General features: G+C 43.6%; 1 protein-coding gene across 1 annotated transcript in view; it reads left to right on the top strand.

Moving 5' to 3' along the window:
* LOC126183736 (uncharacterized) overlaps positions 1 to 14,291 on the top strand; it is a 1,106,726-nt gene that overhangs the window by 557,576 nt on the left and 534,859 nt on the right. The window lies entirely within an intron of this gene.

Below are 14,291 nucleotides of genomic sequence, written 5' to 3' on the forward strand. Positions count from 1 at the left end.
CTGACACACCGGTGTCAATGTGTTCTTTTTTTCCATTTCCAGGAGTGTATATGTCACAGCGAATTCAGTCAACCGTCTTGGCAGATTCTACGCTCAAAGAGAACTCCTGCCAAACTTCACTGACTGTGGGATGTCGTATGTCAAACTTTCAGATAATACTGACCTCCACATATTGGTACGATAGAAATAACGAGGGCTATGGCACATCAATTTTAGTCCTCTGTTGTACAAGGACTTGGAAGCCCAAGTCGAGCATTTTGGCGATCTGTGTTGGCTGTGCGGCCAGAATTTGTCTGGAAAACTTTGGTGCATCAGGCAAGCTAAGATGAAATTGAGAAACTGTTTAAAAACCTACAGTCAATCCAGCCAGATGGAATAAGACGACTAAGGGTTCTATTTTCTGGCGCTTCAGCAGGAATACTCGGAACCCGTACCTTCTACTTCCGCTGGCTTCCGAGTTCGTGTCCCAGACTATGCCACCCGGCGCAGCAGGTTGAAAATGGCTCTGAGCACTATGGGACTTAATTTCTGAGGTCATCAGTCCCCTAGAACTTAGAACTACTTAAACCTAACTAACCTAAGGACATCACACACATCCATGCCCGAGGCAGGATTCGAACCTGCACCGTAGCGGTCGCGCGTTTCCAGACTGTAGCGTCTAGAACCGCTCAGCCACCTCGGCCGGCGCGCAGCAGGTCCGCCCCCACTTAATCACCGCTATATGCGATGACATGGGGAACCAATACAGCAGGGAGACTGATGTCAGAGCTTTAATTACAGAACAATACGCAGACCTTGTGATGTAAAGAAAACACAGACCTCACACACACTGAGACGCGGCTAGGACCACCGCATCAATACACAGAACCTTAACCGCAAGATGTACAACAGAGGCATTGCACTCAGCTATATAAGCTGAAACGTCCCCTTCAACAATTATACACGACTGTGCTTAAACTGACACACAATATTTTTAGCGCAACGCAATCTGACTTTCAAAAATCCCTACAAAAGAATGGCCCTGACACACATTAAACTATACCTTTCACAAATAACTTACCTCACAAAACTCTTCATTACTCGAACTACTGCAATACAGCGAGCGCCACTATTGCCAGCTAAATAAAAGATTCAAACTACAGAAGGCACTAACTACTGATAGGGATAGTTAGCAAATGAAAGATATTAATAGAGAACAAACAATGTATTTACCTTAATAGTCATAATATATATAGCAGTTCATGACAAATTACAAAACTCCGCCATCTCTCTCCCCACATCCACCACTGCTGGCGGCTCACCTCCAACTGCGCAACGCTAGGCGCTGTTCACATCCAGCTGCCGCTGCCCAACACTACAATGGCAGACAACAATGCAAACTAGCCACAGACTGCACACAGCACAGCCAGTGATTTTCATACAGAGAGCGCTACGTGGCGGTGGCGTTACCAATAAGAAAACATAAACAGCCTACTTACAAAGCGACACCACGACGCCAATCCCCGGAAGCGGACGGATTCCTAGAAAAGTTTAATAGCGCTACTCGCATCTATTAGGCAACTTTTTCGCAGAAATGATTAATAAAGTGCTTCAACGTGCGACCTTACAGCGGATTTCACTCAGGGAATCACAGTACTCATTTCTGAAGCATCTAAAGCCATGACCAACAAAGCTCTACGGCACATTTCATTGTACGTGAATATTTCGGGAGATAGGAATGGAAAGGAAACGAGATGGGAAAGAGAGAGGAAGGAAATAATGACATCTAGCCGCACTTGGGAATTGCGGCAGTACAACGGATAGAGTTGAAAATTTGTGCTGGACCGTGACTAGGACGCGAATGCTCCGCTTCTCTAGAATGGTTGCCTTAATCACATCGGGTATCTGGACACGCTTTCCGTCAGACCCAAATTCCCTACTTCCCGCTAGCCGCACCGCAGCAACCCCCGTCCTTTAACCCCCTATTCGCAAATTTCTGATTCCCGTAAGAGATAGAACGTTGCTTGTGCATCCTCACTCAAGCTTTTTTTATCAGACACTCATCGCACCAATAGAATTTTAGATATGAGCGGCTTACGTTCTATCTGACAGAACAGACACCGTTTATATCTATAACGATTACGGTATTAAATTCCGACGACAAACTGCTGACGCACGCTCTTAACAACAGACTGAAACCTCTTTTACCGTGTGTTCTGGTATCATACCAACATAGTGCCACTGAGGGGCGTTCAGTGATGAACATTTTAGCCCATCATAGAGATTTCATTAACATGGCCTGGCAAGCGAACACATTAACTGTCATCGCAGTTTTAGGTCTAGAAAGAGCTGTTGTACAAATTGTCTGCTCTTGATTTTCACTCCACTTTCGCTGACCCCATCGCCTCATGTATCAGCAGCACATTCAAGAGATCACAAATGAATGAATCGCTAGTTTGTTTGCGGTCATCGTGGAACCCTTGCTACATTTCCACCACACTCTGTCGGGTCTCAAAACAATTGTCCGAACCTAAGCAGATGAGGTCACCTTGATACTCCAAGATGACAGACACACAACTCGCTCACCAAATTCTAGATAACTACCAACAGTACACCTGTGCACTCTTGAATATAAACATATATGCAAACTTATCCATAGGTCGGCACCCGGAAGAATTACTACATCCTTGGTTGCCACAAGCAAACTTTCGGAAATATCTAGAGATGTTCTTTACTGCCTGCCAAAACAATATGAAAAGGATCAACTGGGGCAATAAGATACAAAATATAAAAGCCATGTAACTTAGACAAAACATGAGGTACCTCGAGCACCTCCACAAAGTTTCCGTAGTCAACCATCACATCCTTACACGACTGCGGCATGCAACAGCAATGATGGCTATGCCTAATGCGATCGCACATGAAGTCCTAGCATCAACACTTATGTACGTCTGGCAAGACAATGTATACAAACTTCCTTTGAAAATAACCGCCGCACCCAGCAAGCTAGTGGAACTCTGACATAAAAATCCAGGTATCCACTGCAAAGCGCTTCTTCTTAAAAGGGCATATAAAATTCACCAGTAATCTTAACGGTAGCATAACTAAATACCTCTAGCGATCCTTCCCCCAGGAGATCGATCCATCGCTGCTCCCAGACATCGAGGTCCAAGAACATGTTGCCATCTACTACCAAGCTCTATACCAGTTGGAAGAGGAAGTGCTTCGCGGCTCCACGTCCTTCATCTACCATATTTTGCAAGCCCTATTCCGCCGCAACCCGTAGTAACCAAGGTCTCACAAGTCAATTTTCCCAGGGTATGGAGTAACGTCCTTAATAGAATGACACCTATATACGTGGAGAAAACGAGGTATGATGTGGTCTCCAACACCGTGCCTAAGAATGAGCAGATGAACCGAACCAATCTTGCACAGAGGCGGCTCTGCAACTATTGTCAGATTCTCGATACCATCGAATATCGTTTCTCGAGTCGGAGATGAACGACAAAGAAACTGGCTCTTTTCATTAGGACGGCGCCTCACACAACACCACATAACATTTGTTGCAACGGACTGAGAATTTTTCGTGCCCAACAAACATTCCACCTACGTGTGGTTGGCTGTGCATCTCGTATGCTGTGTCCTACATTCTGCACAAATGATTCAAATGGCTCTGAGCACTATGGGACTTAACTTCTGAGGTCATCAGTCCCCTAGAAATTAGAACTACTTAAACCTAACTAACCTAAGGACATCACACACATCCGTGCCCGAGGCAGGATTCGAACCTGCGACCGTAGTGATCACGCGGCTCCAGACTGTAGCACCTAGAACTGATCGGCCACCCCGGCCGGCCCATTCTGCACATCTCGAGATTGAAGACTTCATGGACCTGCACACGTTATTTGTCACCTTGACCTTAAACATGCTCCTGTCTCTAGGCAAGGGACATAGATTAGAGCTAGACACAGGCTAACACAATGTTTTAAAATACTTCCAGATACCTCTCCCAAAAACTGGGATTCCCATTTTCCAAAAAGGGTCATCGGAATGTATCGTGTCTTTATCGGGGTATCGGCAGTTCAAGATGTTTTGTTGCTTTTGTGAAATTCTTCATCGACAAATATAAACGTCTGAGCATTGAGATTACCCGTATTTGAGTACACTCGATGTCTTGTGTTTATACCACGCATTAGATTTATCACAAGATACTAATGATTCCAGAACTATAATCATTTCTAGCCCAAAAATCCCAGTATTGTTTTATTCCCCCGCTTGTTACAATCGAAGCCTGTAAAATTGGTATCATGGAATCAAAAATGGATTTTCTGTGTTCCTTGAGAGCCTCACCTCACGCCATTTGTATGCGAGTCCACAAAGCATCAGTAGTGATTCCTGGTAGTGGTCGACTGAGCTTATGTCACACGTGTTTGCTGGACGATCTCACAGACAAACACGCAACCAAGAAAAAGAGGCTTAATCTTCAAACTTCGAAAAAAATAAGCACATATGTCTGAGCATTATCACGTTGAAGACAAACATGTGGATTTGGTTGAAGGAGGATAAGTAACTGGGCCCTGAAAACCTTCCTTTTGTGGCGGTTGCTCTGGAGCCTGGCCTCAGTTCATACGAGTTGAGATCGCGTATCCTACTCGGTGCCGCTAAAAACCATCAAAGGTGACATTTACCCGCTATACAGTCAAGCAATTGACACCGTCACACTGCAGTTATCATGATAGTGTCCAACAGGCACAAGGCCGTTCTTGTAGGACAGTTTGAAAACGAGATTCGTTTGGAAAGAATGTTGTCTGCCACTCTGGATGTCTGCTACGAAGTTGTAAGGATGGTGATTATCGCTGAAACACCGAATTTTGGTTACATCGTTCTTTTCGTCTGTAGTGTAATCTGAATGTTAAAACCAATAAAAAACCGGTTTCTGAAATAACGAACTTACGCTTTTATTACTATTGATTCCAGTAATAAACGTAGCCTTTGCGCAACGACTGAAAAATTCTAATGAAGGTGAGGGAGTAGGGTATCACGATGGAAATGGGGCTGACGCTGTGAAATCGGTCCAGTCGTCTCCAGCAAAGACTGCGATAATGAAGGAAAACGAAAGGTCGTAAGTTGACTTCCATGCAACGCCACTTTTGGGTGACATCAGTTTCTCACTCAGAATAAAACACAACACTAAGGTTTCAATTACTATCCCAGGTTTATACACTGAAGCGCCAAAGAAACTGGTATAGCCATGCGTATTAAAATACAAATATATGTTAAAAGGCAGAACACGGCGCGGAGGTCAGCAACGCCTATATAAGACAATAAGTTCAAAAATGGTTCAAATGGCTCTGAGCACTATGGGACTCAACATCTTAGGTCAAAGTCCCCTAGAACTTAGAACTACTTAAACCTAACTAACCTAAGGACATCACACACACCCATGCCCGAGGCAGGATTCGAACCTGCGACTGTAGCAGTCCCGCGGTTCCGGACTGCAGCGCCAGAACCGCTAGACCACCGCGGCCGGCGGGACAATAAGTGTCTGGTGCATTTGTTAGGTCGGTTACTCCTGCTGCAATGGCAAGTTATCGAGATTTAAGTGAGTTTGAACGTGGTGTTATAGTCGGCGCATGAGCGACAGGGGACAGCATCTCCGAGGTAGCGGTAAAGTGGGGATTTTCTCCTGCGACCATTTCACGAGTGTACCGTGAATATCAGGAATCCGGTAAAACATCAAATTTTAGATATCACTACAACTGAGAAAAGATCCTGCAAGAACGGGAACGGCGACGGCTGAAGAGAATCGTTCAAGGTGACAAAACTGCAACCTTTTCGAAAACTGCTGCAGATTTCAGTTCTGGGCCATCAAAAAGTCTCAGCGTGCGAACCATTCAACGAAACATCATTAATATGGGCTTTCGGAGCCGAAGGCTCACTCGTGTACCCTTGATGACTGATCGACACAAGACTTTACGCCTCTCCTGGACCCGTCAACACTGACATTGGACTGTTGATGACTGGAAACGTGTTTCCTGGTCGGTCTCGTTTCAAATTTTATCGAGCGGACGGACGTGTAAGGATATGGAAACAACCACATCATGCATCCATGGACCCTTCATGTCAGCAGGGGACTGTTCAAGCTGGTGGATGTTCAGTAATGGTGTGGGGCGTGTACAGTTCGAGTGATATGGGACAACTGATACGTCTACATACGACTCTGGCACGTGACACGTACGTAAGCATCCTGTCTGAGCACCTGTATCCATTCATGTCCATTGTGCATTCAGACGGACTTGGGCAATTCTAGCAGGGCAATGTGACACCCCACACGTCCAGAATTGCTACAGCGTGTCTCCAGGAACACTCTTGTGAGTTTACAGACTTCCACTGGCCACCCGATTCCCCAGACATGAAAATTATTGAGCATATCTGGGATGCCTTGCAAAGTGGTGTTCAGAAGAGATCTTCAGCCACTCGTACTCTTACGGATTTATGGACAGCTCTGCAGGATTCATGTTGTCAATTCCCTGCAGCACTACTTCAGATATTAGTCGAGTCCATGCTGCGGCACTTCTGCGTGTTCGTGGGGGTCCTATACGATATTAGCTCTTCAGTGTGGCATGTCAATAGAATTATAGATATATGAATCAAATTTAAATTTTCTTCCGAGGAACGTTGTGGATGTTTTCCCCTTGTAATTGTGATGGCGCAACGTTGCTGTGCCTAGTCCCGCATTTGCTCTTTTAAAGCGAATGGAACGTTGTTCTTCACTGCTTCCCCACTTCGTAAAATACTTCCAAACTGGGGATTGTACCATTCTGCAACACAACTGATGCCCGGGGACGACAGCAACAAACTACCGCATAGACTAGGTGGGGGCAAGTTCTGCATATTGCACGTACACGACTAATGTCTAGTAACTCAGGCCACAAGGCAACGGGTACGTTATTGGCTCTGCAGTGCTGTACCAATTGTTTATGTCATGTGTTTATCGCTTGTTTAGAACTGTATGCGTTTTTATTAAAATATTTCTGGTCACTTTACCCAGTATCTGTAATAATTCAATATTTCAAAGCATTGGAAATTTTACGAATAGACATTTCAACTACATACGCGTCTGCATCTGTACGCCCAAGCCACCTGCGGAGTGTAGCAGAGGATGCTTTGTGTACCACTGTTACTGCCCCTCTTTCCTATTCCAGTCGCGAATAGTATGCGGAAAGAACGATTGTGGTAAACCTCCGTGTGGACTCCAATCTCTCTGAATTTATCTTCGTGATTTTTTCGTAGGTTGTCTCATCTAGGAACATAAACTCTCAGAACTTTAATAATAAAACACGCCGTGATGCATGACGCCTCTCTTGCAGCATCTGTGCCACTGCAGTCTACTGATACTCTCTGTGACGCTTTCGTGTTTACTAAGCAAAACGAGGATAATGGAATGTAGTCGTATTAAGTCTGGTGATGCTGCGGGAATTAGATTAGGAAATGAGACACTTAAAGTAGTAAAGGAGTTTTGCTATTTGGGGAGCAAAATAACCGATGATGGTCGAAGTAGAGAGGATATAAAATGTAGACTGGCTATGGCAAGGAAAGCGTTTCTGAAGAAGAGAAATTTGTTAACATCGGGTATAGATTTAAGTGTCAGGAAGTCGTTTCTATTTGTGTGGAGTTTAGCCATGTATGGAAGTGAAACATGGACGATAAATAGTCTGGACAAGAAGAGAATAGAATCTTTCGAAATGTGGTGCTACAGAATAATGCTTATTAGATGGATAGATCACATAACTAATGATGAGGTATTGAATAGTATTGGGGAGAAGAGGAGTTTGTGGCACAACTTGACAAGAAGAAGGGACCGGTTGGTAGGACATGTTCTGAGGCATCAAGGGATCACAAATTTAGCATTGGAGGGCAGCGTGGAGGGTAAAAATCGTAGAGGGAGACCAAGAGATGAATACACTAAGCAGATTCAGAAGGTTGTAGGTTGCAGTAAGTACTGGGAGATGAAGCCGCTTGCACAGGATAGAGTGTCATGGAGATCTGCATCAAACCAGTCTCAGGACTGAAGACAACAACAACAACAACAACAACAACAAATGAACCTCCAAAGAAACACGCCGCTCTTCTTTTCATCTCCTCTGCTTGCTCTGTCAAGATCCTATACTGACAAGCATATTCAAGCATTGGTCGAACGAGTGTTTTGTAAACTACTTCCTTTGCTGTTGGACTACGTTTTCTGATGATGATATTTGGTTTGTGGGGCGCTCAACTGCGCGGACGTCAGCGCCCGTACAAAGTCCCAATTTTTACATAGTCCAATTTTTACGCAGTCCAATCTTGCCACTGTCACGAATGATGATGATGATGATGATGAAATGATGAGGACAACACAAACACCCAGTCCCGGGCAGATAAAATCCCCAACCCGGCCGGGAATTGAACGTGGGGCCCCGTGATCCAGAGGTAGTACGCTGGCCACTGGACCACACGTTTCCTGATGATTCCTCCAATGAATCTCAATCTAGCATCTGCGTTACTAGCGACTGATTCTATGTTGTCGTTCCATATTAAATAACTCCGTACACTTACTCCTAGGTATTTTATGGAAGTAACTACTTCCAGTAATTGTTCTGTCATCATACAGTAAAGGTTCTTTCTCTCTATTCTCAATACGTTCGATACAAATTAATAGGCCGATCTTTTACCCAGTTATTAGTAAACAACGAAAAATACCTGTTATAACCGAGACCAAACGAATACCGAAAAATGCAGGTTATTCAGAACTAAAATAACGGTGAATCTTATAACCGAGGGGTTGTTCCCATCCCTACAACGTTGTCGAGCCAACCACAACCCTGACGCGTTTGTGGTTTCTCGACACTGAAACTGTGTGTGACGCACTCAGTGACGTAAGTGGCACATTTCACAGACAGCATCGGGACGTCGACACAGATAGGTACACACCTGTTGTAGTGCGTGGAATGAACACTGAACGACGCTGTAGGTCCTTTACGGCGATGTAGAAATGATAAAATCATCCTCTGCCGCATTCCGCTGTGCAGTATTTGCTCGTCACTCTGTGATGTGCGTACCTCTTCCACTTTCTCGTTTAACTCTCACGTCACTGTACTAACAGCACATCGTATACGAGTCGAGAAGTAGTGGTGTAACGAATCCATTTCACGGAGACTAACCATATTGCCACTTCGAAAATCAATCATATGTTGATTTTACACTATTCCCTGACGGCTAGACTTACTGCTCCTTGTTTTCGTGATTTTACTTCATTCAGTGGTTCTTTGCTGAAGGTGCTTAGTCTAACACTTTCCATTCACAAATGGAAGACCACTTCCTGGCCTATGTGCATACAATGTCAGTTTAATCTTCATATTTTATAGACAAGAGTTTAGAGTTATTCGATCCATTCTCTAGGGTACTAAAGCTTTCACAATCATTGATATACCAATATTTCGGCAGAGGTGGTTACTGTTGGACAAACGAACCTGATATCCCTAAAAGATAATCTACAGATGTGATATATTGCAAATAACCACTGCATAAACTCTTCCGATCGTCCTCCAATTGGGAAAATTTTATTTGATTCTGCAGTTGATACGACGGTATTTACGAGTATGCAAGAATAAATTAACTGAATATTAGTTGTGAAATAACTAATAACTAAATGAACTCCTCCTGGCTACAGTGATTATGGAACGTTTGCCTCTTGTGAGCAGTGAGGTAGGCCAAATGAAATATCCTTAATTAGCTGGAGACAGATTTAAAACCTAATAAATTAGGGATAGTTTAAGTGCGATTTAGATAGGTTTAAGCGCCTTACCAGAACTTAAGCATGAAATTCGTCAGTTGTTCAGTCTGCTGGAGTTCTTCGCGAGGTTTGCATATCACCAAAGAGTGTCGTTTGGGCTGATTACGCAGACAGTCAAAATATAAATACTTTAAGATTTTTGATTACATATAGTCGCAGGCAGAAAGCGATCACAACCAGCCTTTTCTCAGTCATTCTGTGACACCAGGAGAGGCTCCGGCCACAGAAATCAATGTCCGAGTCTAGAGCCAGCAAAGGCATCGCCCCCTTTTAAGGACAGGGATAAATGGAGCAACGAAGTTCCCCCAGTCACTCCAGCCGAATTATCGCAGGGGTGTGGGTTTCTATATCCGTCGTAGTTTCTTGCAACGCCGCCGCTATCAGTGATCTCAATAAAAACGTAATGTTTTGGGATATATGAAGATAACTATAGTATTCTAAATTTAAGTATCGTTACTCGCGTTACAGTAAAGAAGTACACCCCTACACATAAGTCACGACGACAGAATCCATTATCGTGTGGACTCTTTTTTAAAAACGGTATCTTTGCAGCAGAAGACTTAGCTACGTGCCTTAATATCACGTGCTGTTTAGAGGTTACACTAATTTCATGAAGACGTACAAATAGTCTCGGAACTACCTGTACTAGCTGATATCTCCATCCAGCAGGACTGTGTGTAGTAGATCAAAAAATTTCCCTTCGACGGCACCATTAAGCCCTTACCTACATGTCGGTGCTTATATACTTGCATCGGAGACGCACTGGGTTGCGTATACGCCTCAGCAACGCCCTCAGAAGGAAAAGTTTTGATCGCCTCTTACAAATATTTAAATCTGCATCATACATCCATGTAACTGTCACCCTTTTATCAAGATCTCATTAGAAGGAATATCATTTTTGTTATTTACCATGTTTGTTCACAATCAGCTGCGAGAAACAATAGGCATTGTGACTCACCTTAGGAAGACACCAGACTGTAGTGCCTTCTATGCAATAAGCTCGGCTGAGTCGCCTTAGTGGAGCTAAATATGGACACACCTAATTGTTCTGTCGTATTGGATACATGTCGATGCTTGCTTTGCATCCTTATCTTACCTGTGCACCAGCGTAGTTACGCCGCTCACGATTTATTTGTGGTCAGACCTAGCCATACCCAAAGCAGATGCAGGACTTATAGTGTAGTTTCTAAGATACATACGTGACGCGAGGGAAGAATGAATGTCGAATGCCCAAGTATCTTCCATCCATTTGACACACACTGCTATTCCACTTTTCAGGTTTTTGTTGTTATGACAGAACACCGAACTAGTGATACCATCAAAGATCGCATAGATCCAGCATTTCGTCGCCATAAAGAGCTCGTAGATGCAGCATTGAAAAATTAGTTCCTTAATGAACATAAGTACTACTACTCATTCTCGATGTACTAGCCTCAATCATTAACTTGTACGCTCTGTACTCTGTACCTGGTAGCCATGAAACTCAGTACAGAATATTGCGACAGATTAATGGTAAATCAATGGAAATACTCTTCGCACTGTGAACGACATATGAAGGAAGGAAAAAGTATAAAGGCTGGGAGGCTATCAGTCATCATCCTTCTCCTTAAATCCAAATAGGACCATAGCCTCCTAAGTAATTTTTACAGTACTAAGTTTGCTAGTTACGCAGAAAAGAACCTTGCAGTCACGATAGTGTGTTGATCGATATGGTTTTTAGAGATCAAGAAATTCTTTAGTTCATTAAATCTGATTTTACTGGAAATGAATAGACAACTGGTAGACATTTAGCAGCTAAACGTCTTCGAAGAATTCCACAGACGTTGGTTCTGTGGTCGATTCTTGATATTCAGAAAATCCTTCCTGTATAATCCTTACTGCATGTATAGCATTAATGACGCCCTGACTCCATGTGTAAGAAGCAGAGTTACACGGTCCTTAATTGAACAAAGTGTACGGTGAGAATCCTAGTGCAGTGCCCACTAGCTGTGAATGTTTTCACAACTTTCTGCTACAATTCTGCTTCTGGTAATACTGAATCGATTTGTTACATCTTTAGTGGATTACTTGCTGATATATCCCGGCCATATTGGAAATTATAATCCGTTTCCAATGTACACGTGATATTTCTCCAAGAAAGCCCCCCTGTAAAATGAATGCCACATTTTGCGCTACGTTTTCTCTTGTCTGATAATCAAACTAGTTGGTGCAGTGGTAAGATTTTTCTGCCTCGTGATGACTGGGTGTTGTGTGCTGTCCTTAGGTTAGTTAGGTTTAAGTAGTTCTATGTTCTAGGGGACTGATCACCATAGCTGTTAAGTCCCATAGTGCTCAGAGCCATTTGAACCATTTTTGCAGTGGTAAGATACTGAACGCGGGGGAAAGGTTGTTCAAATTTCCGTCCTTGTGTCCGGTTAAAGTATTCCGTAGTGTCCCTATATCGCTACAGCCAAGTGCTAGGAGGGCTCCTTTGAAAAGGACACTACCGAATTCCTTCCCACATCCTTCTCTAATCCAAGAATTTGCTCCGTACTCAGCGACGGCACGTCGAACTCAAATATTTCGTGCTTCCTTCCTTCCCTCCCGCTTTTTTAAATGCTACGATACCAAACAGCGCGTGGCTTATTTCCAGTGAAAATATCAATATTATTATACAATTACCATCTTACTGTCATTGCTTCTGGTTCATTGTATGGGGAACGACGCGGGTTAGCTGCTTACCAGCCGACATTACTGACAGCGTGGTGAGTCAAAGGCTGTTATCCTCTCGGCTAAATATATTACGGCTGTCAGAAATTACAATATTGACTAGAGACTTTAAAGGTACTCCGACACGTGATCGATATACGAATTGGTCGTGTTAATGCAGTGGTCGGTGTTTCGGAAGTACTCAGGTATGGGTTAAGACTGCTGGGAGCGTAGCTCTCCCGATATTTAACACTGTTCACGCATGACACTACCTCTTTGACACATGCGTAGATCACATTAGAAAGCCTACAGGAATCACATAGATGTGTATCGCTGTAGACCTTTATCTTCGGTAAAGTATAAAGGAGGCCTTTATTCAGCAATGGATGGAAATGGCTTTTGATGAGGATAATGATGTTAATATTAGTTATAAATACTGCTCTGTCTACTGCTTCGACGCGTGCTGAAAACAAAGATGTCATGTGTCCAGACAATTTTATCGTCATCATCACTATCGCAATAATTATCATCATCATCATTGAGTTATCACAACTCCATGTAGGTTGTAGAAAATCTTCTATAACAAGTCAGCCATATACAGGAAAAATAAAATTGTATTGCAATGCGTATCACATCGTTATGTACGAATTTTATCAATTTACTGCTTACAATAAGCGACATTCTGTAGCTTGCATAGAGTTTATGCATTATTTATTACAATTCTGCTCCCACTGACACTCACCCTATATCTTATACTGCACAATTACTCATGTTAATTGTACCTCTATCTCACACTCGTTTGCTCACACTGTTAACCGTACGAAGGGTGGTCATAACATTTCAACTAGAGCCTAAAAAAGTCCAGTTGGCACCTTAAAACTTGGTGATGGGTCTAGTTCTTGTCTGCATCTTCACCGTTGAATACGACGCCTTTTTTCCCATCCCGAATGACTTGGCTGCGGTGATATTTGTAGAAATCTACATTTTATTTGCTCAGCAAAAGGTTCAGCTTTGAAAAAACCGACTCGTCATTCTGCAAATGCCCAGCACGCAATGATTTCTTCACCCGAGGAAAACGGGAGAAGTCACTATGGGCACTATGTTAGAAGACTGTAGAAAGAGGTGGATCTCGGGACGGGGGTTAAAGGCAAAATCTGATGGTCCAAGGAAACAGGAAACAGCATGTGTGATTCGATCCCGTGCTAAATGAGGTGGGGCGTTTTCATGTATACAAATACCCATTTTACAGCTTCCCGAGTCGTTTCATCTTAACAGCCTCTCGTATACCCGTCAGGAAATCTCGGTCGTATTGTGCTGTGACGGTTTGCCTCTATTATCACCAAACTATGGCAGTCCCAAAATCCTCCAGCATCATTTTGGCCCATGGCCTGGTTGGGTCTTGGCCGTCTTCTGGGATCGTGAATCAACATGTTTCCAGTGATTACGTTCCTACTTTGTACGCCGATCATATTGAAACACCCAGCACACTTCATTAAGTGCCGCGCGGGATTAGCCGAGCGGTCTGGGGCGCTGCAGTCATGGACTGTGCGGCTGGTCCCGGCGGAGGTTCGAGTCCTCCCTCGGCCATGGGTGTGTTTGTCCTTAGGATAATTTAGGTTAAGTAGTGTGTAAGCTTAGGGACTGATGACCTTAGCAGTTAAGTCCCATAAGATTTCAGACATTTTTTTTAACTTCATTAAGTGGTTGAAGATTCACCTCGACTGCGCTCACGTAACTGTAGCATTTCCGCTGCTGTGTCGGAACGGCGGGCTTTTGGAATGGGTGTGAGTAG

Source organism: Schistocerca cancellata, chromosome 4, assembly GCF_023864275.1.
Source record: "Schistocerca cancellata isolate TAMUIC-IGC-003103 chromosome 4, iqSchCanc2.1, whole genome shotgun sequence".
Lineage (NCBI taxonomy): Eukaryota > Metazoa > Arthropoda > Insecta > Orthoptera > Acrididae > Schistocerca > Schistocerca cancellata.